The sequence below is a fragment of the Dama dama genome, chromosome 4, assembly GCF_033118175.1.
Source record: "Dama dama isolate Ldn47 chromosome 4, ASM3311817v1, whole genome shotgun sequence".
In the NCBI taxonomy this organism is placed as follows: Eukaryota; Metazoa; Chordata; class Mammalia; order Artiodactyla; family Cervidae; genus Dama; species Dama dama.
In genome coordinates, this window is record NC_083684.1 from 18,752,974 (window position 1) to 18,779,786 (window position 26,813).

Consider the following 26,813-nt stretch of genomic DNA (forward strand, 5'->3'; position numbering starts at 1 on the left):
GAGTATAACGTTCCTTTTATTGCTCCATAAACACAGCCCTGCTCTCTCTCTCCTTCCTCCCGCTTCCCACCTCACGCCTGTCTTTTTAAACCTTCTAAACCTTTAATCAGAGGACTCATTGGGCAGAATAATCACAAATCCCTTTCAGCTCTGCTCTTCCAGAACCCTGGCCTGAAGGTAACCAAGGTGGGGAAACCCAGAGAAGCCCCGTGGCCCCGAGTAGCCCTACAACCTCTCATGCGTGCGATGAAATACAGAACTGCTCACAGCACAGCTGAGAAAGTGGGATGAGGCTGTTAGCACTGCTGCTCATGTGTTGTACACCTCCAGGGCGAGCCACTTCAACCTCACCTCTCTGAACAGAGCTGTGCAGTGCACACCCCGTGCAACCGCACATAGCATCCTATTCCTACAGGTACCAGGTAAAACATAAAGCAGACACACATTCAGTGTCAGCAGTGGCTTATCAAGAAAACTCACTTTCGTTGTCTGCTTCCTCTGCATTTTCTAATTGCTCTTCTGTAGTGGTAAGGCTGGCAAAAAACACGCCAGGCCCACTTCCAAAGGCTTGGAGTGTTCATTAATTCCAAACTGGCCACTCCTGGCTCAGGGCTCCCCATCACCAATGCTGAACTGCCTCCTACTTTTCCATCCCCAAATGAATAAACTACACTTACTCTAACTGACCCAAGCAGATCCCACCTGCAGCCCTCAGGGGCCAGCCTGGCCCCAGCCTAGCCCCCTGCCATTCCCCCACTCGAACCCTCTACTTCCCATCACATGGCCTTCTGGCCAGATTTTTCTTGATCGGGCATTTATACTCCAGCAAGAATTTTCGACAATGCATTTTCTCTCCCGGGGACTGAATTCCTCATTGAACAGTGAGATTCTTGAGAGAGCTCAGCGAGTAAGCAGAGAGAATCTGGAATGGAAACAAGGAAGTATGCTAATAACTCAGAAATCAAACTGGTTAGGGACTGCTGAACAGAGTCATGGCATCGCAACTTTTAGGAACAGAAAGGATGTTAGAGGTCAAGCCCACAATTTCAGGTATGGAGAAAATGAGGCCCAGAAAGGAAAGTGGTTTATGCAAGACACGCAGCAAGTCAATCTATGACCAAAACCTTGAGTCTAATTCAAATATGATCGTCCACGAGAGAAGAAGAAATACAAGCACTCGAGCAAGAAACCCCTGCCCCAGAACGACTTGAGCCCCAAGACATGAAAGCAAACACATGTGCTGCGGTGTCAGAGGCGAAGAATCACAGGGGCACACATCTAACTCTCCCACTCTACAGGTGGGAAAGCTGAGGCCAGCAGGGAGCTTGAGGTGCTACTGTCATCCACTGAAGACCTGTGAGTTGCCAGGCACGGTGCTAACTGCACTTCATCACGATCCCCAGCACTACCACCCCACGAGGCTGGCAGAGGTTTGGGAAGTACTGGCTTAAGGAAACTGATACAGGTTTCCGTGCTGTTTAACCGCAGGACTTTTCAGAGCCTTGAATATGCTTATGTGCATTGTGCATCTCCAAGAAAATAGAGGAGAGCTGGGTTTCCCCAGTTATTTGGGCAAGGAAACATCTTTTTGTGAAGCATCTCCTGGGACACATTTCGGTTCTAGATTTGAACCACACACGGCATTCCAAGGACTCTGCCAAGACAACATGTGTTTAAATGCCCAGTAAGTGGTTCCAGCTGTGTGGGCCCTGAATTCCAGAGACAGGGAGAGGTCACCTTGCAGTTATGCACCACTGCATAAACGGGTTGAGGGCGCCTTCTAGTGCAGGGCCGTGAGCTTTCTGCTGGAGTGGGGTGCAGGCAAGGGACAGGAGGTGGGTGTGCCAGACACCATAGGTGGCACGGGGAAAACTGCCCTCCCGCCCTGGGGAGGGCAGCCTGTGCCTGGTTCTAGCAGGCCCATGAGCTGCAGTGACATGGGTGATTCCCAGGTCACATCAGTAAAGAGCAGGGTGGGAGGGGATCCTTACCCAACTGCCGTGTGCCCACTTCCCCTCCGCGGCAGATGGAAAGCCCCCGTTGGAAGGATGGGGCAATAAGATGGAATCGGCCTGGATCGCTGAGTCACCGCATGGAGGGCAGTTGCCCAGGAAGGGCTTGGCAGGAGTGGGCGGTGGGTCTTCGCTGAGCTACGTCACTGAGAGCCGGGAGCTATTTGTTACTGCAGTGTGGCAGAGCAGGTAGAGGACTGACCAAGGACTGACAAAGCAGACATGAGCGCTTCCCCAGAGCATACGCAGCTTAGCAGGGAGACCAGACGTGTGTGCGAGTAACCAGAATGGGCGAACTGAGCACCTAAGGGCTGCAAATACCATTCTGTGGCAGCTCTGTGCTTTGCCAGATCTCAGTCGGCCTCAGCGAGGCCATGGTAACCGAGTGGAGACTGGAAGGAAAGCTTGAGCTGGGAGATTAAATGCTATTCCAGGTAGAAGGAACAGCATGAACGAAGGATCCGAGGCAAGAAATTAAGGAGTATGAAGCAGAGCCAGTTTTGTCAGAGTTAAGGACATCGGAAGGAGGTGACAGAAATTCAGGCTAGAAGAAACCACTGGCCCCATGAACATGAAGGGTTTTGGATTTGGTTCTTCTAACGGCACTTCTCCCAGGAAACTCTGCCCATCCCCTGAGCTGCAGCTGTAAGGTGAGAGTTCTGTAATCAGGAAACTGCAGGACAGCTTAATTGCCTGCCTCCCTCTGAACAAATCCCAGGCTCGTGAATAGACAGAGGCTCTGAGAATTCCTACAGTAGAGAATCCAGGCCACACTTGCTTAACACAGCATTTCCCAGCCTTGTTGGGTCTAGCACTGCTATGAAGGGGGGACCAGCAGATTTACAAGCAGGAGGGGACCCCACCAGAGCCCCGAGGCGACTGGCCCGTGGGAGGGACGCCATGCCTGTGCTGCTCAGCTCCTCCTCTGCCCACGCCGGGTGGAGCATCCACACAGCCCCTTCCTGCCGACCCTTCCTGCTGACCACCTCGTGCCTCAGAGGCTGCAGGGCCTCACTCTGACATGGAGGCTGCAGAGGGGATCCGTCCAACCTCCTGGGGCTCTGTCGGAGTTAGGAGTTGACCAACGAGAGAAGGGGACCAATGAATAAACACCCCTGCCCCCATTTGGGGGACAGACAGTTCTGGGAGGTGTTCTGTGAGCGCCTTGGGATGTCCTGACGTCTTAGGAGCCCCCGCTGCCCCCAGGGACCTCAACCTGACACCCTTCCCTCCCCCGCTCTATCACTCCTGCACCCTACACCACCTCCCAAATCAACCACCAGATCCCAAGGGTGCAGCTCGGGGGACACCCAAGATAAGGCCAGGAACGTATGAAAGGAGCCCAGAGGGGCAAAAGGCTAGAGAGATCTGGGGAAAAGATCTCTGAAGGGTTTTGCAACGGACCCAGAAAATAAAACTTCTAAGCGAATGTTGCTCCACAGAGAAACATCAGCCAAAGCAGCTCATGACAAAAGCCGAGTGTCACCAGGCTTCCTCAGGGCCACAACCTACCTAAGCTTCTTTCCCTCTATGTCCAAGCCCTGCAGAGACTTTTACCACTGCCTTGACTTCATGGGTTTCGAAACCGAGGCTCAGAGAGGCACACTTCCTCCGAACTGGGCGACTTCCCACCCTCACAATGTTCTGGTGGAAGAAGCTGCAGGACTGGATGACCATTGGATATTGGGCAAAGAGGAGAGGAAAGCTGACTCAGAGGTCAGCATGCACCGAGAAGGCTTCCTGGAGGAGGCGGGTCCACCTCCAAACACGGACCCTTTGTCAGAATCCAATGCAAATACGCAACATCGTTATCATCATTATGACCAGTATGACTGCCCGCCGCCCAGGGGAAAGCCTGGTGTCTGGTAGGCGTCTGTGAGCCCTAGTCAGTCTCTGGCTCAGCGGGGGTCTTTAAGTGCTCATTCTCCAAGGCGGGAAGATCCGCAAGACAGGTGCGTTGTCAAGTAGCCATCTTGCGCAGACCACAGCTCAGGCACCAGCTAGAAGAAGGTGAGCAGCCCCAAACAGGGAAGTGGCGGATGTCTGATTTTCACGCACCACAGACATCTAACCTGGACAAGCGTGCTCCCCCTGGGGCATCTGCACACAACGACTCATGAGTCTCTCACAGAACAAGCCAGTGAGCAGCAGGGTCTGTCACTCGGGCCTTGTTGGGGTAGGGGGTTTGGGGGGAGAACCTTGTCCTGGCCCAGGTTCCAGTCGCTGGTCTGCCCCCGGCAGGGCTATGTAGACAAGGCAGGCTGGGCTGTCAGCTTTGAGCTGTCAGGCTCCACGTGCCCCTGCCCTGCTCATCCCGCGGCCCTCACGGGCCCAGGGATGGATCATCAGAGATCATTTAACTCCCAAGAGGACTTATAAATCAGTCCCTTTATGGGGATGGTTCCCACAGAATGTCTGCCTCACTGTCAGAGTAAAAAGGGAAAGAAACAAGGAGGGGAGACAGAGGCCTGGGCTCCAAGTGGAGAAGCAAGATGACAATATTTGTTCAGCGGGGCTGGAATGGAGGCCCCGAAAGAGCTCCGCGTCTGGAGAGCCAGGCCTTTGAACTGTCCCACCTTTGTTATCCTAAGAGGCTTGACGATAAGCCCACCCAGCACAAAGATACTCTCAGTTCCAGGCATATGGACCCCATTAATCTGCCCTCGCACCTTTTAAGAACTTTGCAGCTCCTGCCACCCCCGAGCTGAAAATAGGGCGAGAGCCGAGGGTTAATTTTCTTAAATGGATTTTAGTCAGGCCTGGCCTGGCCTCTCTGGAGTGCACGAGGCTGACAGCTGGACCGCCGGCCGCGATTTGTCCTGGGGTAATGACTGCCCAGCGCTGACGTCCGTGGCGGATGCAGTGAGCACGGAACTCGCCGCTCATCCAGCCGAGATGTCCTGCTCGGCCCAGGTCCAAATCCCACCGGCCAGCTGTGTGGCCCTGGGCACCCTCCTCAGCATTGCTGGCCCTCAGTGTCCCCCTCGGCAAAGCGGCCGAGATCGTGACTGCCCGCAGCACTGCCAGCTGCATGACGGGAGCTCAGACGCGGAGGCCACGTGATAAACGCTGCGCAAACAGCAGCCCGCGGAGGGCGGCGAGGGACACAGCAAGGCTGAAGGCACAGGCGGCCCGGCACTGAGGGCCTCAGAGGCGGCGTCTCCAGTGCCCCCACCCGGCCCCGACGCCTCAGACTGTCCTTCAGGCGAGTGGCCCCGTCCAGAGGCTGTGAGTCTACACTGGCCTCCGCCTGCACTTCGTCTGCACGCTGCTCTCATGGGACATGCTAGATTCCAGCCCTCTACGCGGGGTGCGCCATTGGCTTGCCCACGGCCCTTCAGAGACTCTTCAGAGCCTCGAGTGCGCTCATGGACAGCTCTCTAAGCTGTGTGTCCTTGATCAGGTCACTGAGCGCTCTGACCTCAGTTTACCCATCTCCGCGGCAGGAGGATCAAACCACAGCCTCCTTGGGCTGCGCGGTTGTTGAGAGGGTCCCGTGAGATGGGGAAGGCCTGGAGGAAATGCTCAGAGACAGCAGTTGTGCACCTTCGGCTCCATGGAGAAGACACTGGTGCCCAACTCGGGGACAAACAGCATGGATTAGAGAAATGGCCACTTCTACCCTGCCCCCCTCCACAGCCTCAGGCTGGCCTGTCCCAAGTCTCTACCATCAGTGGTTCCAGGCTGACCCTACCTCATGCTCCAGGTGAACCCTCGTATTCTGTCCGTGTGCCACTCACTCATCGGCCTCTCTGGACACGGCCTTCTCACTCCTGGAATTTAAGGGGGCAGCTCAGGCCACAAGCTTCTAATTGGCCTTATTTTGATTTTCATCTGCTTGCTCACATTCATCTAGAAAAAAAATGCACTGCAATGTTGTGAAGTAATTAGCCTCCAACTAATAAAAATAAATGAAAAAAGAAAAAGAAAAAAAATGACATAGCCCTTAAAACGCACTGTAAGGAGTCCAGTCCTGACGCCACTGTCTGCAATGAATTGCACAGAAAGTATCAATGTCTCCCCTGGACTGCAAATGCAACTGATCAAAACAATTCTCCACGAGCACGCAGACCCGAACAGAACCCGCTGCAGGCAGAGTGATGAACCTCCAGGGGAAGTCGCCAGAAAGGAGAGGTTCCAGGTCTGGCCAGAATCGCCCACTGTCTGTTCTCTGGAGAGAACCAGCATGGCAGACCAGAGTCCATAGGAAAATGGCTTCATATTTGACACTAAATTACTGACCTGGAATTCACTAGGTATTTCTGAATTCTGTTTTTCAATCCTCCCCTTTCTTTTTTTAAAATAAAAGCATATAAGAAACATGTAGGCAATTTCCCCAGGCAGACTGTTGCTTGACAAAGAACATGCTTAAGACTTAGCAGCACTTAAGTCTCTTTTTTCATTTAATTTATAAATGTGACTCTGAGATGGCTTGTGTATAACAACCGGCCTAGATGAATTTTATCCAGTCGTTCCCTGGGGGTTGGAAAAGCATTAACACGTAAAATGAACCCACCATATACATGCAAAGGAAATGAAATCAGGATCCCAGTGTGATACTGCACCCCATATTCATAGCAGCCCAATTCACAACAGGCAAGACATGGAAACAGCCTGAGTCCACGGGTGGAGGAATGGATAAAGAAGATGTGGTGCGTACATACACAATGGAATAGTACTAAGCCACGAAAAAGAATGATGTCCTTTGCAGCAACATGGGTGGACTTGGAGGGCATTCTGCTAAATGAAATAAGACAGATAAATACTGTATGACATCACACATACATGGAATCTCAAAAAGCCCAATTCAGAGAAGCAAACAGTGGGATGTGGTGTCAGGGGCTAGGGGGAGGGGGAAATGAGGAGATGCTGGTCAAAGGGTACAAACTTCAGATGGAAGGAGGTACGTTCCAGGGTCCAACACACAGCACGGGGCCTACAGTTGACCACACTGCATGATATACTCAAAAGCGGCTGAGAGAATGAATCTTAAACGTTCTTACCACGGGAAGGAAGTGGTAGCCATGGGAGGTGATGGAAGTGCCAACTAACCTTACTGTGGTGATCACTGTGCAATACACACATGCATCAAACCCCCACATGGTACACCTGGCGCTCACACAATGTTACACGTCTATCAAGTGTGCAAAGCCAGAAAGCACGTAACAGACGCACCCACTGATGAAGGCATCAGCACAGGGGCACTGAAGGAGGGTCCAAACACGCTCTGTTCTCTCCGCCAACTGTCTATAAACCTAAAACTTCTCAAAAAAAATTAATAATAATAAAAGTCCACTAAAAAAGAACATATTTTTTAAAAAGAAAAGATGAACCCCAGGTGTTTGGATCTTACAATTACGGCTGATGTTGGGTGTGGGTGAGAGGAGGCGGGTGTCCTGGTCTGATGTTCTGCATTTCCAGAGAAGGCCTCGATGCCGTAACCACCCACCCCGACAGTGTGACAGCCCTGCTGCTGGAGGCCACAGTCCTGTGAGGTGGGGGTCCCGGTTAGGTCACGAGGGGCTATGGCCTTAACTATGGACCTGTCCAGAAGTAGCTAGGGGACCCAAATCCACACCTTCTGACCGAGCCTGGACTCGAGGGGCAGGCGGGTGTCCTTCCACCTGATGGGGAATCGGCGTCTGTCGTCAGCCCTCACACAAAAACCTCTTTATTCCTGGGACACCAAAGGAGTCCTTTTCCACGGCCCCACCCGCTCCCCAAAGTGCCATGTTGTCAGCGCCAGCGGTCTCCTTCCCGGCCCAGCCCTGTAACCACCTGAACACCCCCACCCAGGCCGCCAGGCCCCAACCCAACAGGAGGGCGTTTGGCACTGAGGCACCGGCCTCGCCCATACTGAGGGCCTGTGTGCCTGACAAGTCTGCTTCCCACCGCCCAGCTGCCCTGGCTCTGGTTTCAGCCAGCCACCGGCTTCCTCTCCCCACAAACGGGCCTCAGAAAGTGCCCAGGCCAAGAACACTCCACCTCAGCGAGCGCTTACGCTTTTCTGGCAGCTCCTCCCAGCGGCCAACGGGGTCCAGGGCCAAGCTGACCTGAGCCAAGCCGGGCGCTGACTTGCAGGCCCAGGAGAGACAAAGAAGAGACCCCTGGTGGGTCAGAAATCGCCTTCTCTTCCTTTCGGGGGCAACGCAACCACCCGACGAGGATGGCGACACCCACGTGAAGGCTCCCATGCCGGGATGGGAACTGCACCCCCTCTTCTGGGCGGTGGCTGAGCACCAGCAGGTGCCCGGCATGCACCATGGGCCCCACTCGGGGCTTCCAGCAGGCCTGACTTCGAACTCTCCTGCCGGCTCAGAGTGAAGCTCAGGCTGCACACAGCTCTCCTCCCTGGAGGCCTCTCATGCCCCTTCAGCTGCTGCCTAGAGTGAGAGGGACCCCCACACGCCTGTCCCCACCTGGGCATCCATAAGGCAAGGGCAGGCCACGCCTTGGGTGTCACAGTTGTGCACACCCTTATCACGTTATTAGAAACTGCCGGCTCTATGTTCTCTGCCTCTGGAGAGAAGCCAGACCAGGCCCGAGCTTGCCCCACATCCTCTCTCGATTCCTGATGCTTGAGGCCCCCTGAGACGCAACTGAGCGGGCACTGCTGTTCTTCACACGAGACCCCTGGCAGAGCCCTCTGGGATCCTTCTCCATCTACCCTTGCCCAGAACAACTGCCTTGAGACACTCTGGGGGTGAAACCTCTCACTTTTGGTTGGCTGAGGATCCCAGTGTGGGGACTCATCCTAAAAGGTCTATCCCCATCACCTCCCCCAGAAACCCATGTAGCTCCCTCCGTCACCCTCTTCGCATCCTACCTTAATGTACATGGTGTCCAGTGGCCTTCCCGACTACCCTACTTGAAATTGCAATTTCAGGGAAGTGAAGGTCTAAAAATAATTTGTTTCCTTTCCATTAACAAATGTTTGTTTAACATCCACCACACAGCAAACCCTGCCTGAGGCCCAGGGATATGAGCGGAGGGCATCTCTTCACCTGCTGGCAAGAGCGGGCCCTGAGTGAGGCTCTGGGCATGAATCGACTCTCCTGAGGCCACTGGGGTTCTGCGTGAGAGTCAGGACCCTGCGCGGGGCCAAAGGAGGCCTGCGGCCAGGGTGGGAGGAGGCTGCAAGCCTTCCTTTAGGGAAAAGGGCCAAACCAGTGATTTATCACGGAGCGGTATCTCAGGAGACGTGAGCCAGAACGCAGCCAGGCAGGCGGTGATGGCTTTCGCAGCAGACAACGAGCCCCTGTTTGGACGGAAAGGTGCCCAGACGGCTATAATTTAATTGTGTTTATGTGTTGCCGCGTAATCCATTTTAAATATGGGCGGACAGGGGTGCTGGACAGGAGATCAGGAGTGAAATCCGAAAAGTACTCAGGGAAGAGTGGGCCACCCTGCAGTCACCGGGGTGGGCTCAGGACCGTCAGGAAGGCAGGGGCCTCGGACACGTCCTCTCTGTCTCAGCTTCTTCACGTACAGAGTGAGACGTGCTGAGATGACAGGATTCTAAATCAGCAGTGAGCTCGACCTGCTGTGAGCCCACAGGGTGATGAAAACAGCCCACATGCGACAAGGGGTGCTTGTGCGCCAGGCACCGCTGTGCCTGGAGGCAGGAGGCTGGAACACAGAGAGGTTAGCAGCTTTCCTGAGGTCGCACGGCCAGCAAATGACCATTTCAGGGTGCACACCCAGCCACTCCCCAGCCTCCTGAGGGTGGCAGGGGGTGCAGCTGGCAACCTCAGCGTGAATATTAGGCTGCAGGAGGAGGAGCAAATGACCAGGGGGAGACTGAGTGGTCACACCTCTCTGAGGTGCAACGGCAAATTCCCAGGGTTGCGCCATCAACAGGAAAGGAAATAAAAAGCATCCAGATTGGAAGGAAGAAGTAAAATTAACTTTACTAATAGATGACAAGAATAAAATACTGAAGAATAATTTTTTTTTTTAAGTACAAGACTTGGAGAGTGAAAATTATAAAACTACAGGAGGAAGTGAGGGAAGACCTATAGAGAGACAGTCCAGGCTCACAGGTTAGGAGTCTCACCGCTGTTAAAATCAAACTGTTCTATCAAACTGATCTGTCGAGCCAATGTAATCCCATCAAAATGCCAGTTTTTGTCTTTGTTTTGTTTTTTAACAGACATTGACAAGCAGATTCTAAAATGTTTGAAGTGAAGTGAAGTCACTCAGTCATCTCCAAATCTTTGCGACCTCATGGACTGTAGCCTACCGGGCTCCTCCATCCATGGGATTCTCCGGGCAAGGATACTGGAGTGAGTTGAGGTACAAAAATGTCTTAATGTTGTAAATTCACCATTTAGTGTTCTAAATGTTCACCATCGGTGATGGTTGCGCCACATTTTTTAGTGAAGTTACTAAAATAACTGAATCATATATCTGAAATGGTTGAATGGTATGTAAAATAGGTAACTGTAAAGTTGTTTTAAAGATTCTCAGGATGCCTGAGTTTAATAAGAAAGACTCAAGGTCTCCATCCTCAACTCCATGGGCAACAAGAAACACTCTTCACGACCTTTCCTGCAGGGTCAGACCCAGAGAAGCTGAGAAACCCTGCTCTCTCCAGCAAGGAGGTGACGGGGTGGTCGGAGGTCAGAGACCCTGATAAGGGATCTTTTGAGTTTCATTTAATCCCAAGAGCCCATCTTATGTTCAGATCCCCCTTGCCGCCCTGTAAGCTCTGTGACCTTAAGCAAGACACTTGCCCTCTCTGAGCCTCAATTATTTCAGCAATTAATTGGAAGTAACTGGTGCATGGAATTCAGTGTCAGAGTGTGGACTCAGAGCTCCTGACTTCCAGTCAAGTGTCTTTTCCATTATGATCTGTACTCTGCACCCCTTTAGTCATCACAGATTCCTTGAGTGTCTGTAGCTATGCTAACCTGAGTCAGCAAATGAAATGCTGGGTCCACCAGAGAAAGCAGGACTCGGCCGCCCGATGCCTGCCATCCTCATGCCCAGGGACTCCCAGCCTCCACTCCTGGGTGGATGCAACCACCCCACCTCTGTCAACATGCCCCCAACCCCTCAGCCACCCCATATCTCCATGACACCACATCCTACCAGCTCCTCACTCCCTCATATTCCCCCCATCTCAGTGACCCACCTCCAGGGCCTCACTACCCTGCCCGGCCCTGCGGCCTCCCCTCCGCAGAGCACCTAAAGCTGTCAGACTGTGAGACTCCAGCTGGAAATGCTGTTGGCTCTTGTTTCCTGGACTGTGGGCTTTCTCTCCCCTTCTCCTCGGGAGAAGGGGTCACCGTGGCTTATATTTCTTATTTTACATGACACGTCCGAGCTCCTGTGTGTCGGGATCGTGGTGGGTGGCTCGGCAGAGACAGCAGTCTGTGAACTGGCCAGCCGGGGGAGAAGCTGACCCCGCAGCCGGCCAGAAGCAGCATTCCGCTTGGCAGGGGAGGCACAGCGTGGAAGACTTCCAGGAGGGAGAGCATGAGAGAGGAAAATCCGGGAGAGCGCCAGGAATCCGGCCACTCCCCCACCCCCAACCCCCTGGTGGCAGGTGGGGGCAGGTAAACCGAGGTAGCGGCTCTGGGCAGTTGGCAGAGACCCCGGGAGGGCTGGGACGAGCATGTCCCTGAGCCAAGCTCGGTCTTCTCCCCCAGTGACAGCAATCACAGCCTCCCTCCTTAATATTTCATCTGAAGCGGGGAGAGAGGAGGAGTTCCCAGCCTGCTGAGCTGGGGCTGGAGGCCCAGAGCCCACGGGGCCTGGGAGAGGCTGGTATGAGTCTGTCCATTCCCCACAGGTGGGTGGCCGACCTGCCCACACAGGCCAGTCTCCCGGGCCCTGCAGGCCAGTGGAGAGCAGAGGCGCTCAGGGGTGGAACAGAATAGGGACAGCTCTCCTGGCGTTTCCCCCGTATTTCTTCCAGATAAAGCTGCACACACCACATATGAAAACAACTAAATGGAGCTGAGAGAACCTTCCAGGCAGCTCTGCAGCGTCCTCAGCAGGTGGAGGGGGCATGAATCCCGCTCTGGGTGCATTCCTCCCGGCCCTCTCCTCCCCACCAACCTGCTCTCCCTCACTCCTCCTCCCAGCCGGCCCTCGGGGCTAACACTGTCTCATCAAGACAGGACCAGAGAGGCTGCACTCGCCGCTCCTTCCTGGCCACAGGCCCTAGACCAGGGCCATCAGGCTTCTTCTAGAAAGCCCCAGAGAGTAAACAGTTTAGACTCTGAGGGCCGTGGTCTCCGCCGTTGCAGTACAAAACCAACCACGGACACCGGATGAATGAATGGGCGCAGTGGGGCTCCAATAAAGCTTTATTCACAAAAGCAAGTGGGGGCTTGCCTGTGGCCCACAGGCACTGGCTTGCTGGCCCCCCGCCAGAGAACACCAAGTGGCTTCATGGATTTGAAGGGTGTCTGAGGTCCTCCCTGGAGAAGGAAATGGCAACCCACTCCAGTATTCTTGCCTGGAGAATCCCAAGGACAGAGGAGCCTGGCGGGCTACAGTCCATGGGGTCACAAGATCAGACACAACTGAGCGACTAAACCACCACCACCTGAAGTCCTCGGCGAACAGGAAAGAGTAATAACCGAGGTAATGATGAGGGTGATGATAAACGCCGAGGACCAGTGCCCTGTTACAGCAGCCTCTTGACTACTGAACACTTACTGACGGGCAAGACAGAGGGGTGCCTGCCCCCCAGAGCAGACAGTCTGACGGAGAGCCCCACACACCACACAAGGCAGGGGCCGTGTGCATCCACCATCTGACAGATGAGGGACCTGAGGTTTGGGGAGGTGCGTGATGCACCCACGGGGGCATATGTGATGAATCCCAGTGGTTCCAGACTCCTATTTGACACACAGCTGGCCTCACAAGCTGTGTTGGCCCAGGGAGGGACAGTCCCCTGCCCTGAGCTCCCTCCAAGGGACACCTCAAGGAAAGGCAAAGAGCAGAGCACCGGGGCCACCTCCCTGGGCCACCACGTGGGGCGGCGAGCTTGCATTTCTCAAACGACACATGATTCTGCACAACACCAGCTCCGATGCTCCTTTTAAACAAAGACTCTATTCTCTTGCCAGTGTCCTCAGCTCAGGTGGGAAGAAGCTTTGATCTATCACTTACATTCCTGGGCTGTCAGGTGACAAGCGACCCCATCCCGACACCACGGGTGACGGACGTGCCTTTGACTACCAGGGTGTAAGAAACGAGGCCCCGAGGGCCAGCCGGCGCCCAGCGGGGGACAGGCTGCGGGCTGCTCGGTGAGGCAGCGGGTCCCAGCCTGCCCGACGTGGCACCCTGCAGCAGCCCACCCAGAGGAGTCCCAGGCACGACCGCGGCCAGGTCCTGCAAAGTCTAATCCACTGCACGCATCCCGCCAGTGACCCCGACATACCACGCAGGCTGCGGAACCACTGGGCACCACAGAATAGTGAGAAACACAAGGTCGTTGTCCAAAGCCACTAAACTGGGATGGCTCGTTAGGCAGCAGTGGCAATCAACAGGTGTCCACCACTCCCTGCAGCCCCGGGCACCTGCCTCTTTATCCACCTCTGCATTGGGAATCGTGACAGCCTGGCTGCAGATGCCATCAACTCCGCTCTGGGCTGATTCCCTCGGAAAGGAATGCAGGAGTGGGGACGGCCAGACTCCAGCTACCTTCTGGAGGAGCAGCCACCAAGAACCGACACCGTTGATGCTATTTGAGCTGCTAGAGCTCAACGGCCCAGTTGTCACTCCTTGTTTTCTATGCCCCCATCATTGGTGGCAGATTTCTGCCTGAGCTGCCCAGCCTGGGAGCTGCGATGTCGGGACCTGGTGGGGCAGTTAATGACCAACCCAAAGTCAACAACCCACACAAGCCGCCCTTTCATGGGAGGAGTCACAGCGGCCGCTCCCCAGTGGCATCTGAGCAGTAAGAATGCCGTTTTGCGTGGCCTTTTCCTGCTGACAAGGCCCAGATAGGGGACAGAGTAATCCAGCGGACAGAGTGGGTCCTGGGTGGGTCAAGAACCTGGGAGGGCTCATCGCCATTCGGAAGGGGCTGCCAGACGTCCGCAAGTGTCTGTTGAATGCTGGGCGCTGTGCTAGGATGTTTACAGACAGATGGCCTGTTTTAAAAGGTCCTCCCACCTTTCTAAAGGGGATCTTTAGGGAGGTGAAGCTTTCTGTATGCAGAGAAGGCAATGGCAACCCACTCCAGTACTCTTGCCTGTAAAATTCCATGGACGGAGGATCCTGGTAGGCTGCAGTCCATGGGGTCCATAAGAGTCGGACACGACTGAGCGACTTCACTTTCACTTTCCAGTTTCATGCATTGGAGAAGGAAATGGCAACCCACTCCAGTGTTCTTGCCTAGAGAATCCCAGGGACAGGGGAGCCTGGTGGGCTGCTGCCTATGGGGTCGCAGAGAGTCGGGCACGACTGAAGCGACTTAGCAGCAGCAGCAGCTTTCCATATGAGGCTGTAAGGAGATAACTCGCAGAACATCCAGCACCAACAGTGAACCCTACGGATTTCTGTTAGTTATAACCTATCAGGATTACTTCATCACATGTTACAAATCATCACGCAAATGCAAGATGTCAATGGTAGGGAAAACTGTGTATGAGAACTCCCTGCACTACTCAACTTTCTGCAGACTTAAAACTACACTAAAAATTAAACTCTACTAATTTAAAAGGAAGGAATGGGTCCTGGGTGGGAGGGAGGAAGGGAGAGAGACAGAGACAGCTACGCCACTGAGAAGGCTGGGAACTTTGCAGGGTGGAGCAGACCCACCTGGTCACTGTTGGCGTCTCCTGGGTGTGAAGACTATGGGGTTTGATCCAGCAGGACCCGGCTGCTGGGGAAAGGGTAGGGCTGGGCGGTGGAGGGGCAGGCAGGAGGCCAGGAGGCTGTGACCAGGAGCCAGGCGTGAGGTGTCGGGGCACACCAGGGGCAGCCCTGGAGGTAAAGCCAGTGTTCCCGGGGACTGCGGCAGGAAGGCAAGGGGAGAGGAGGTGCCCCACCCTGTCCTGTCCGAACTGGGAGCTCCGGGTGTCCTTCTTGCAAATTACATAAATATCAGTAAGTTTATATGTGTTCAAGTCGCATGAGTGGTGTTCCAAGAAGTAACAATTTATGGAAGCAAAACAAGGCCTTAACGTGGTAACTCTGACGTGATTCTGTGCAGAGCCGCTAATGTTTCTAGACGAGCTGGATTTGGAAGTATTTCTGGTACATGGGTTTTTGTGGCAGGGCACCTATCTTTGTAAATGCTTCAATAGAAGAAATGCCAGCAGAAGTGGGGGGTGTCACTGCAGACACTCTAAGTGAAATCAGAAGCTGACCTTCCATGATGCACCTAAGCCCATTACAACAGCAAACCACAGTCAGGCCAGTGGATAAAACTTTTTCAATGCTAAAAAAGGGAATTTAATTTATATAAAGCAGTATGCACTTAAGGCCCAGACTGCAAATGCTTTTGGATGCAGTCTTAGCCATTCAACCAATGTAGATACCAGGTCAAGGAAAACTTCCTAAGTCTGGATTATCTGTGAAAAAATAAACATCAAAATCTTCACATAGGGCCATTAGTAGACTGTGCTTTTAAGATTTCAACATCAAGACCACAAAGTTTTAATTAATAAATATGTGTGGTGCCACAATTGTTTAAATATTTTATTTGGCATTTTATTTTGTGTTAATATGTCTTTCTTTTAACATTTTCTATTATCAGACATCTGAATCAGGTGCAAATTAATGTGAAATGCTATTATTGAATACATAATATTGGCAAAATATATTGATTTAAAACAGTAATAACCTATGCTTTACCATTGCATTTTTTAATTTAAAAAAACTTTGAATGAAACTTCTCATATAATCCAGCCCCAGAAAATGATTTACCGTTTACTATTATGGTCTTTCATTGTTATTCAAGACACTATAAGCACCGTAGAATATAAAGTAATTTACAATTTCAGAAGTTCTTGTATTTTCCCAGGAACTTTGATATGCTGTTCCTGAATCCCAAAGATTAATATCTGCTGAGGATCTGGAAGTCCTAGCTTAACCTGAGTAGCAGGAGCCAATATGGGTGATAGAAGCAGACAGGGTGAAGACATGGAGCAAAGCAGAGATGCATCTTGGAGACAGTGGCCAAAGCCAGCGGCAGAGGTATCTGGTGTTTGCACGGGGGATCAGGGCATTTAAGAGAACAGAGACAGAGCAGATATTTGGGCTGGAAGATGCACACTCTCCCTCAATCTGCCCTCTACTTCAAGTTCATACACCCCTGCGGGAGGCAGCACCACAAGCTCCTGACCAGCCGCTAAGTGGGGATACGGTCTGGCGGGACCACTCAGGTCTCACAAGCGGCTGCTCCTCCACACAGACACGGGGGCTGCACCAGCATACTCCCCAACACATGCGGGCCACAGGGGTTGGGGAGTGCGTGGGCTGGTTCTCCACCACCCCGCCCCCTGCACCTCGGTCCAAGTTGGCCCCAGTCGGTTGGGCAGCAGGTTCCCAAGCCTTGTGGGCAGGGCCTCCGACCAGTCTGGACATGATGCTCTGGGTACACACACAGTGTTTTTCTTTGAGGCTTATGAGCGTTTATCTGTGTCATAAATTGTCACCTACTTCCCCTGAGGGATTCCAGGCCAGCGATCCAGGGAGGTCTCCGCTTCCCCAGGAGTAGGGAAGCGAGGCCTCCTGATTATCTCACGGGGGAGGTAAAAGTGACTCCCACCATGAGGACCCACAGCGATCACTCCTGGCCCTGGTTCATTCACGCCTTCACCCGCTCACCCTTCAACAACACTTGGCAAGTGCCCTCTGGACCAAGCCTGTGCTCCAGGTCTCAGAGGAGGAAAGAACACACAGCAGAGGGGAAGACACGCACTCAGAAATGCAGTCGCCTTTCAGAGACACTGAAGTATTTACCGATGATGTGATAGGATGTCTGGGCTTTGCTTCAAAAGGAACCAAGAGAGAGGGAAGCGGTTGGACGTGTGTGAGGGGCAGGACTGGCATGGGAGGAGGGTTTCTGGGGCTTGGGGGGGGGTGGGGTGTGATAAACACATTTATTATCCTGTTCTGTCTGCCTCTGAGTACACGTCTCATAAGGAATCATGACAGCAAATGCTAACAGCCTCGGTGAAGATGCCCAGCGTGAGAGTCAGGGGATGAGGGCTCAGAGCCCGGCTCTGCCATTTTTCAAGGGGTGAGGCCCTGGGCAGCATCCTAACCTTTCTGCGGTTCGGTGTGCTCACCCATGAGGTGTGGACAACACCAGCACGGCCTCCCCGTGCCACGGGATTAATGAGCCATCGCTGTCTGCGAGAGCTCAGGCGGGTCCCCGCTAGGCAAGCTCTCCCCCCCTGGTGTGACTCTCTTCTTTTTCCAGATGAAGACACCCAGGGTCAGAGTGGCAGAAACACTGGCTTGAGGCCGCACAGCTCAGGAGATGGTGAAGCCATGGCTGGAAGCCAAACCTGTGGGGCTCCACAGTCCCTCCTGTTCCAGCTTGGGACTGGGTGGGCGGACATGATGCAGCAGAGCGGGAACCCTCATCTGCCGGCTGCAGGGAACCCCTGAAGGCCCGACGCCCTGCCAGGGAGAGGCCTCCCTCCGTGCGGATGCCAAGACCTCCCCGGAGCGGGTCCTGCCGGGGGCCAAAAGTGGTCAGACCCAGGTGCCCTTGGCACTGGAGGGAGAGGCTTGGGCAGCCCAGAGGTCAGGGACAAACCTCTAGGGCTGGGTGCTGCTGCCACCACCCCTGAGCGGCACGGTCCACCCACACCACCTCCGGTGATGCCTGCTCTTCCCTCGGTCCTAATTTAGACCTCACCCGCCCGCCCCGGGAAGCCCTCCCAGACTCCACAGCCTGGAGGTTCCTCAGAAAATCAAACACAGACTCAGCATATGACCCTTCCATTCCACTCCCAGGTACAAATCCAAGAGAGGTAAAACAGGTTCTCAAGCAAAAAATCTGTACATGAATGTTCATAGCCACACTTTCCATAATAACCAAAAAGACAGAAATGGCACAAATGTCCACCAATGGATGAACGAATAAGCAAACTGTAGTCACAATACAGTGGAATATTATTCAGCCATAAAAAAGAATTGAACCGCAAAAACAGGCTAAATGAAAGAAGCCAGATACCAAAGGCCATGTATTGCAGGATTCCACTTACATGAAGTGGGGAGGGGGTGGGGAGTGACAGCCGATGGGCACAGGGTCTCCTTTTGGGGTGACAGAAATATTCTAGAACGAGATAGAGGAGCTGATTGAGTTAAACACACTAAATTGCCACTGAATTGTTCACTTTAGAGGAGTTATTCGATGTTATGTGAATTAACCTCCATTTTCTTCAAGAAAGGGAGGATGCAGTTCGGGATGACCCGAAGCCCTGGAAAGTCCATTATCCTACTCCTGACATTATATAAGTGCAAGGCTGGTGATACAAGGGAGGCGGCGGGAGGCAGCTGCGCTGGCCAGGAACACAGGGTGCGGCTTGAAACGCTCGCGGTTTAAAGTAACAGGAAGCCTGAGCAGCACCGTAAATCAGGATTTTTTGACTGCGCTGCTTGTACTGAGCAGAACAAAGTGGATTGAATGTCCTGAGTAGGTGTGAGTCCCCACTGCCAGGCCCTGCCGGGGGTGGGGGGGAGGCCTCTAATTTGACACTGGCCTCAAACTGAAAATCGCTCAGCAAAAAGTGAGGTTTCAACATTTTAAGGAAAATCGAGCTGGAACCAGCATTAAACATGAGCCAGAGGATTTCAGTAACTGCAAGGAAAATACAGACGGACAAACATCTTGCGTGGCTGAAGCAGCTGGGGGAATGTTTCCTCTTCAGAGGCCCGTTTAGGAGCTCAGCGCTGTGGCTGCAGGTGACGAGGCTGGGCCTGGGCCGGGTGGTGTCTGCCTGCTCATGCCAGCTCCTCAGGCCTTATTATCCACGCCCCGCCTACATCGTCCCCTGCTGGACTCTGTGGCTTTGGGGTGATGGCACTCAAAGACTGGACCCCAATACCTCTGGATCTGGGCTGGCTGGAAACAGACACACGGGATTTGTGTAAACCCCCAGAGTTTCCTTCCTGAGCCTCTGAGGGTGTGCAGTGCTGCCTGGGCTGGTGGGCAGCCTCTTTCGGAGACACGGGCTTCCCCTCTGCATAATGAGGAACTGACACCACCGCACCGTCTGTTCTGAGAATCAGACTGGGGTTTGCGCTCTGGTCTGCCTGCCTGGCATGCTCCTCCTTCCCTTCTCTCAAGGGCCAACTCCATCATCCTGTGAGTCTTACCTTGAACCTGACTCTCAGGGCTGCCTGTCTGAGCCCTAGACTGGGTTAATCTCCTTGTTAGACCCTCTCCCCGTGTCCCTTGCTGTCAACCCTGTGTTCCCTGGAATTATTTATACACGCACCCCCCTCCAGGTAATCCAGGGTGCTCTGCCATCTCAAGGTCCTTAACTTAATCACATCTGCAAAGGCCCTTCTGCCAGGTCAGGTCACAGATCCACAGGTGTGGGGATTAGCACACGGACATCATGGGGGCCATTATTCTGTCCACCACCAGCGGGAAAGCTACTCTTTCATCTTCGTCCAAAACAGACACAATTTATGGCCCGATGGAACTGGCAGCTTGGTAGGGGAGAAAGATAATAAAACAATTGCATGAATAATTGCTCTAAGGGTGCCTAGCCTTTCTATCTCAGTGATGACAATGACAAAAATATGTATTTTTATAGCATTTACTGTACGCCAGGCTTTCTGTTAAATACTCATAGACATTGCCACATTTCAAACAATTATGTTAGAGGGTGAGTCTTATCAGTCCCACTTCACAGAAGTGAAAACTGGGGCTTGGGGAGGTTATGATGGGCCCGTGAATTCATAAGCTCATGTAGACCCAAAGCTGGGTCCGAAGTCATTGAATTGCAGTACATTGAAATTCACTATTTATATTTAACTCTGCAAATTCATAATCATTTTTTAAAATTCAAATTGATTACTTTTTGAGAACTGCAAGCAATTTATCAACTTGGGAACTGGGTAAACGAAATGAAAGACTAAATCATGTATCCTCTTTCCTGTGTGAACCACATCACTGGGTAACCAAATGGAAGACAAGGGGAAGCATCTCTGTATAAACTTACTCCAGCTAATAAATGAAAACAAAATAACATTATCAGAACATCATTATTGTGCAGCCCCTCATGAATTACTGGAAAGGCATTAGGCACCAATGGTTGCTAAGATCAAAACAGAGTGGCAACAGAGAGAGAACCTAAGGAGAAAAAAATCAGAAGTCCCTCCAGTGGTCAGGGAAATGCCAGTTGTGGAAACACACAACAGTAATTTTAGTCCCAACAAGTATACATATGTGTGTGTATGTGAACACACACCTGGACAGGTGTAAACAATATGTGGGTACTTGATTGAGATGAATTAATTTTTCTCATGCTTTGGAAGCAGAACATTTCAATAAGCAAAAAGGAAATGAAAACCCTAACTTTAATCTTAAAAATCTCTTCTTTTTTTTTCATAATAGACCCATCGAGCATGGATTGCCAAGCTGCATTTAATACAGGCATTTCGTTGCCAGGGCAATTCCATTGTCTTTTATATCTATTTTTGGTTTTGATCCTTGAGGCAACTAATATTCATTTTTAGGAAACAAACCTATGAAAATTATACCAGCTTTTGTGCAACATGCAAAGTGAGTGCATGCAGGTTCAGCATTTCCAGGCAGCGAAGGGTACTCTGCATTGCTCTCCCTGAATTCCCAACATCTGTGGGTCGGCAGGAGAACTAATTCCTCAGGAAAGAGCCCCTACCCTAATTAGATTTCACTTGGCTTATTTGTAAATCTCATTCACTGACTTAACGAGAAACAAAAGTCATGTGATAAAAGAGTCACGAGCAATAAAATGTTAACTAAATTTATACAGCAGAGGGCCTGAAATTTTCCCCCCATATCAGCAAAACTGAAATCCACAGTGGAAACAGGAATTGCTATAAATGGCTCAGACCTAGGCATGGGGACCTTTTTATATTCAGGATGTAGCTTACTCCTGAGAGAGCACACACCGTTTAGGCATTTAAAGTGCTAGACATGTCCAAATCTTTACTAATTGGGAGCAGTAATAAAAGCTAAGAGTTATTGCTTACTTCCTATGTGCCAACCTATTCTAGTCACTTTAAATGCATTAACTCATTTAATTTCATGAAGCCAGGCTATTATTATTCCCATTTTATAGATGGGAAAACTGAGGCTCAAAAGGTAAAGGGAGTTATCCAAAGTTGCTCAGAAAATAATTGCCAATGATGAAGTCTAATCTCCAAGCCGAGAGAGTCAGATGCCAACACTTCCATTACTCTTTCCATTACACTTAAAAGTCGAGGGAGGGCTTCTCTGGCAGTCCAGAGGTTAAGAATCTGTCTGCCAATGCAGGGGACATGGGGTCAATCTCTGGCCTGGGAAGATCCCACAGGCCACAAAGCAACTAAGCCTGTGCACGACAACTACTGAGTCCATGCTCTAGAGCCTGGGGCTGTAACTACTGAGACCACGTACTGAGACTGCTGAAGCCCAAGTGCCCTAGAGTCTGAGCTCTGCAACAGGAGAAGCGACTGCAGTGAGAAAAGTAGCCTCCGCTCAACACAACCAGAGAAAGCCCACACGCAGCAACAAAGACAGCACAGCCAAGCATAGATAAATCATTTTTTTAATTGAGAGGAGTATGTTTTCTTTTTTTTTTTTCAGTCAAAAATTAGCTTTCCGAATTATTACAGAACAATTCAAGAAGATGATTGCATATTGGGATTCCCATGGATGTCAGTTGCAGCTTGACTACAAAGACTCCTTCAGCCATATTTTTGATTGGTTTTATCAGAGTATCTGAATTTCAGTTAATGTCACAGGAGAGACAGGTCTTGATGTTTGTCATAGGGGAGCCTGGGCTTCAGCACATCTTCCCTGACATGGCCTTGCACCCTCTGTGAGGACGAGAGGGACGCTCCCAAGGGGCACGCCTGCAGTTTGGGTGGAAACAGGTACTTTCGAGGACTAGGCTTACGCCCAAGTTAACAGCTTTACTGAGCCCTGATCTCACACAGTCACCCCAGGAGCCCTGAGAGGGTGGCACCATCATGGTCTCAGCTACTGGTTAGAAATGCCCTTGGTGGAAGGACACCCAAGTCCAAGATGGACCAGGAACATCTGACCCCAGCCCCACATCCCTTCTGCTGCAGGGTAGCCCCTCTGCTGGGCCTTTGAGCTTTCAAGGGTATTCAAGTCCAGACAGAGAGAAAACGACTCTCATGTTGTCTGCCGCTGTGTCCCAGGCTGCGCAGGCACCTGGACGTGTGGTGCCCAGCCTCCTCTTCACCCTAGGACACCTCTCCCCCAGGACCAGAGGTCCCTGGGGATCTGTCCACCCAGCTCCCTGGCCGCAGATTGGACCACTCAGGTGATATCTTCCTGGAATTCTGTGTGGGAGTGGACAGCATGGAGCCAACACACGAATGCTTCCCTAGGTACCTGGAATGCCTGGTTCCGGGCACAAAGATGCCTGCTGCCGGCTGGTTCCTCCTTCCCAGAGTCTGAATGTTTAGTTCTTCTTTTAAGTCTCAAGTATCCTTCTGCTAAACCTTGTTCTTGTTTTTCACTCCTATTTGGAAATTTAGCCAGACTCCTAGATGTGAATGCCAGAAACCCCAAAGGCTATTCACTGACCCTCCTAACTTTAGGAGGACTGACAGGGTAGGTCTGGCCTCATTCACACCTGGACTGGAAGCTGTTGGGAGTCTGTCCCTTTCCTTCTTTGACACCAGGTGCTTTAATCTTGTTCTTGAGTAAAAAAGAACCCCAGCAACATCAGGTCTTATTGGTCCATGAAATGGGGGTCCCTGAGAAGGGAGCCATGCCTCCCAACGGTGCTGGGAAAGGCCTGGGGAGGACAAGGGTTGGCTTGGGATTACCCCATGTCCATCTCTGTAGCCCTTATTGTGGGAGGCGAGGGACAGAGGGTGCCCAGAGTGGTCGGGCCCAGGGCACACCCCGTCCAAGGGCCAGCAAGCAGGGCCAGGCTTACCTGAGACACACAGATTACTGTGGAATAAAATGTCAGCTCCAAAGGAAACGATGCCAGACATGCCCCCTCCCACATCATGCAAAAAACAAGATCACTCTCATTCCAACTAAAGGCCCCATCTGAGGCCACCGAATCCACTGTGAATGGCAGAGATTCTGAGATAAATCAGAGCCCAAGGACAGCTGGAGTGCTCAAGGAGCTCCAGCAAAGACTGTCCATGGGATCTGGAGGGCTTGCATGGAACCGAGGATAACCTCCCAGGCACCATGAAGGATGGCTTTGGGCCCCACCAGGCATCTTGAAAAGGCCCACCTACCCTCCAGGCTGGAGGGCTTCCAGTGGGTGAGCAGTGGGGAGATGGCCCAGAAAGAGCAGTGCGTCCAGGTGACGGTCACCACAGAGGGACAGGAAGAGAGCCCTGCAGAACCAAGGAGCCGGATCCATCTGCTAAGCCAGATCTTCTCTGGGGAGGGGCTGACTCCACACCTTTCAGGCAGAAAGAAGACACTAGTGTCCCCAGGGAGGACACCAGCCCAGCCTGGGGGGCCCAAGGAGGCTCCAGTTGGGAGCCTCTGGCCAAAGGGGTGGACACTCATGGCATGAGTATGACTTCCCAGGCATGGGGTCAGGTGTTCAAGGGCCACAGGGGCCCACTATGCCCACCCACCCACCTGCTAGCCCCTGGCCTACCCTCCACCACCTCAGCTGGGACCTCTTCCCATCGGGCAGTCTTTGCCGTCTGCACACCACAACCACACACACAGGAAAATGTCTAGTTTCTTTTGTTAAGAAACTCACTTTTTAAACCTTAATGTGAGTTTGATCTGTGAGAAATGTTTTTACAATGCAAAAGCACGTGTCAGCCACATTAGAGCCTGAGGCAAAAATAATGATCCTGCCCTCGTTTTGTTCATCTTGCATTATTTTTTGCATTTTTATTTTTCAAGTGCTGCATTCAAGTTGTATTTATCTTGATGACTGACTTGTTTGGAGCCTCCTTAAATTTTGCACCCATGGCTCATGCCTCATCTGCCTCCCTCAGCCCCTTCTCTGCATCATCATTTAAACAAAGCTTTAAGATCCGCAGGCGTGTATCACCTAAGCTCCCCTTCATCCTGCACGGTTAGAAACACTCACTTCACCTGCCTAAAATAGAACCAGTGACACAGATGAGCTTTTGTGAGTCTTCTGGTCCAAATCCCTTGTGTCCAAGCCCAGGGCCCACAGCCATCTGAAAGCAACGCCAGCCAAGGCCCAGGTCTGACGAGCACCACTCTCCACCCAGCCCCTCCATCGCCTGATTGAATCAAGGATGAAAAAGGAAGTCAGGGCTGTGGCCTCAGTTTTCTGCCAGCTTTGCTTCATGCCTGGAGGAGCCAACCATCTCTGGCCAAGGAGGGAATCATAAATTCCACTGGGAAGGAGCCTGGAGCTCCTGAGCCATGGCCAGGGCGGCCCCTGGGGAGTGCGAGCCTGGCGGGAAGAAGTCACAGCAAGTGCCCCTTCCGCCTCCCCACGCCTGCGCCCGGCATTTTTAGGCAGTGACATCATAGCACAGAGACCACCCCTGAAAGGAAAAACAAGTCACAAAGAGGGCAGGGGGTAGTAGGAGGGGAGAAGCCAGCCTTCCTTTGCCTTGGTGAACACAGTCAGCTCAAGAAGGAAGAATTCTCCAGGTTATAAGGGTGTTGCTTTAAGCTCAGGCCTGGGTGCCAGGTCCAGGCTGCCCGTGAGACACATCGCCTCATTTAAGCTCTCCGAGGAAGGTGCTATTTCATTTCCATTTTATACACAAGGAGACTGAGGCTAAGAGAAATTATGTAATTTGCCCAAAGTCTCTCCCTCAACAGAAAATGGAATCAGGATTCAGGCTCAGGTGGCCGCCTATACAGACCCTCTGTGAACAGACTGGCAAGAACTCCAACTGAAGAAGTGCCACCGTCTCTGCCTGTCAGAAGCCCCCAGTAATCTGGGCCAGAGGTCAGATGTGTGTTCCCCAAACCCCTGACTCCAAGAGTTCCAACACCCCAAACCCCCATTCCTCCAAGCAGGGGCCCCTTCCCTCCATGGGCCTCTTGCTCCCCACCTCCCACCCACCGTCAGACTCCCAGACCCCCCTCCTTCCCAGACTTTCTCTTTTACCAGATCACTTGAAATATCTGTGTGGCTGGGTCTGTGCCCCAAGCTTGCACCCTTTGTGCCAGAAAGAAGTTGGCCCTGAGTGGATGAAACCCAAGATAGATCTGTCCACCCACGTGTGAGATTCCTGCAGAATTATGTGCATTTTTTGGTGGGGAGAGGGGGGCTTAAATATTTCTGATGGGACTGGACCAGGGCTGGCAGGAACCTTTCTCTGAATGGGCCCTCCACCCAGACGCTCCATCTCACAACTTATCAATTAACTGTCAATGAAGAACCCACATTCCTGCTCAGCCAAGAGAGGTACCACCCCCAGAATGCATACAGTACTCCTTTCCAAAAGTAGGAAAAGAAGCTTTCCTACTGCAAAGCCCATTTCCTGCTCAGACCAGGTGGAAAATCTGCTAAACTCAAAAGGTCAAACCTAGTTTAATTTTATACCCTTTTGTTAAGAATGTTCCCTTAAAAAAAAAAAAAACCCTCATGTTTCTTTCCAACTTTTCAAAAGTTAATTCATGTGGAAGAAAAAAAAAGATTAGGATAAAATTTCAAATATTAAATTCAAATGCAGGATTAATGACTTTTATTTCTAAGCCCAAGAGGTTGTCTGGAATTCAGGACATTTTTGGAGTAGTGGAGACCAGACATAACCAGATGCGGTTGTGTTTTGGACCAAGTCAGCACAAATTTCATACCTTGAAAGATTATATCCACGTCCGTCTTAATACAAACAGTGCCCCCCTTTCACAAAACTCTCCATCCAAAATGAAGCCAGAGCCATCGACTTGAAGACAAAGACTAAACACTTTCTAAATGTAAGTGAAAGTAGCTGATGACTGCAAACCTGTATTAAATACCCCCACCCGGTGCAATTTAACCATTCCTCCACATCTCCCCTCATACCCTCCTCAAGTGCACAGGCACCCAAACAGAGGCCAGTGGGACGGGGGAAATGGCTAGTCTGAGTAAAGGAAAAAACAGCCTGTCCATAGCGTACAATTTCCCTGAGTTACTAAATACTGTGATAACATACCTGGTAAGGTATCTCAAGAGTCTGAAGGTACTGAACAACCTCACATGTGGGCCCCTGGCTAAGTTTCCAGCCAAAGCAGTTTGGATTACTTAGGATAAAGTCTAAACTGAGGTTGAGATGATTTAGCCCAGTTCACGGATGAACCTCATAAAACAGTGTCAGTTAAAAAAAAAAAAAATTAAAAAAAAAAAAACAAAACAGTGTCAGGACCTGAGTGCACACAGAATGGACGGTGCGCAGTGAGGAGCTGCTGGCTGGCTAAGGGTCCAGAGCTGGCTGCAGGAAGAGTGTGGTCTGAGGAACACGAGCACGCCTTGAAAAAGAGCCCCGTGACCTAATGCGTTTGGAAAACACTTCACACTCTAAGACAGGAGCCAGCAAACTACAGCTCAAGGGCCAAGTCTGGCCTGCCACTTGTTTTTATAAATAAAGTTTTATGGGCACAGGGCCATGCCCATCCATTTCCATATCATCTATGGTGCTCTTAGGTGACAACAGCAGAGCTGAATAGGCACAACAGAGACCATGTGACCT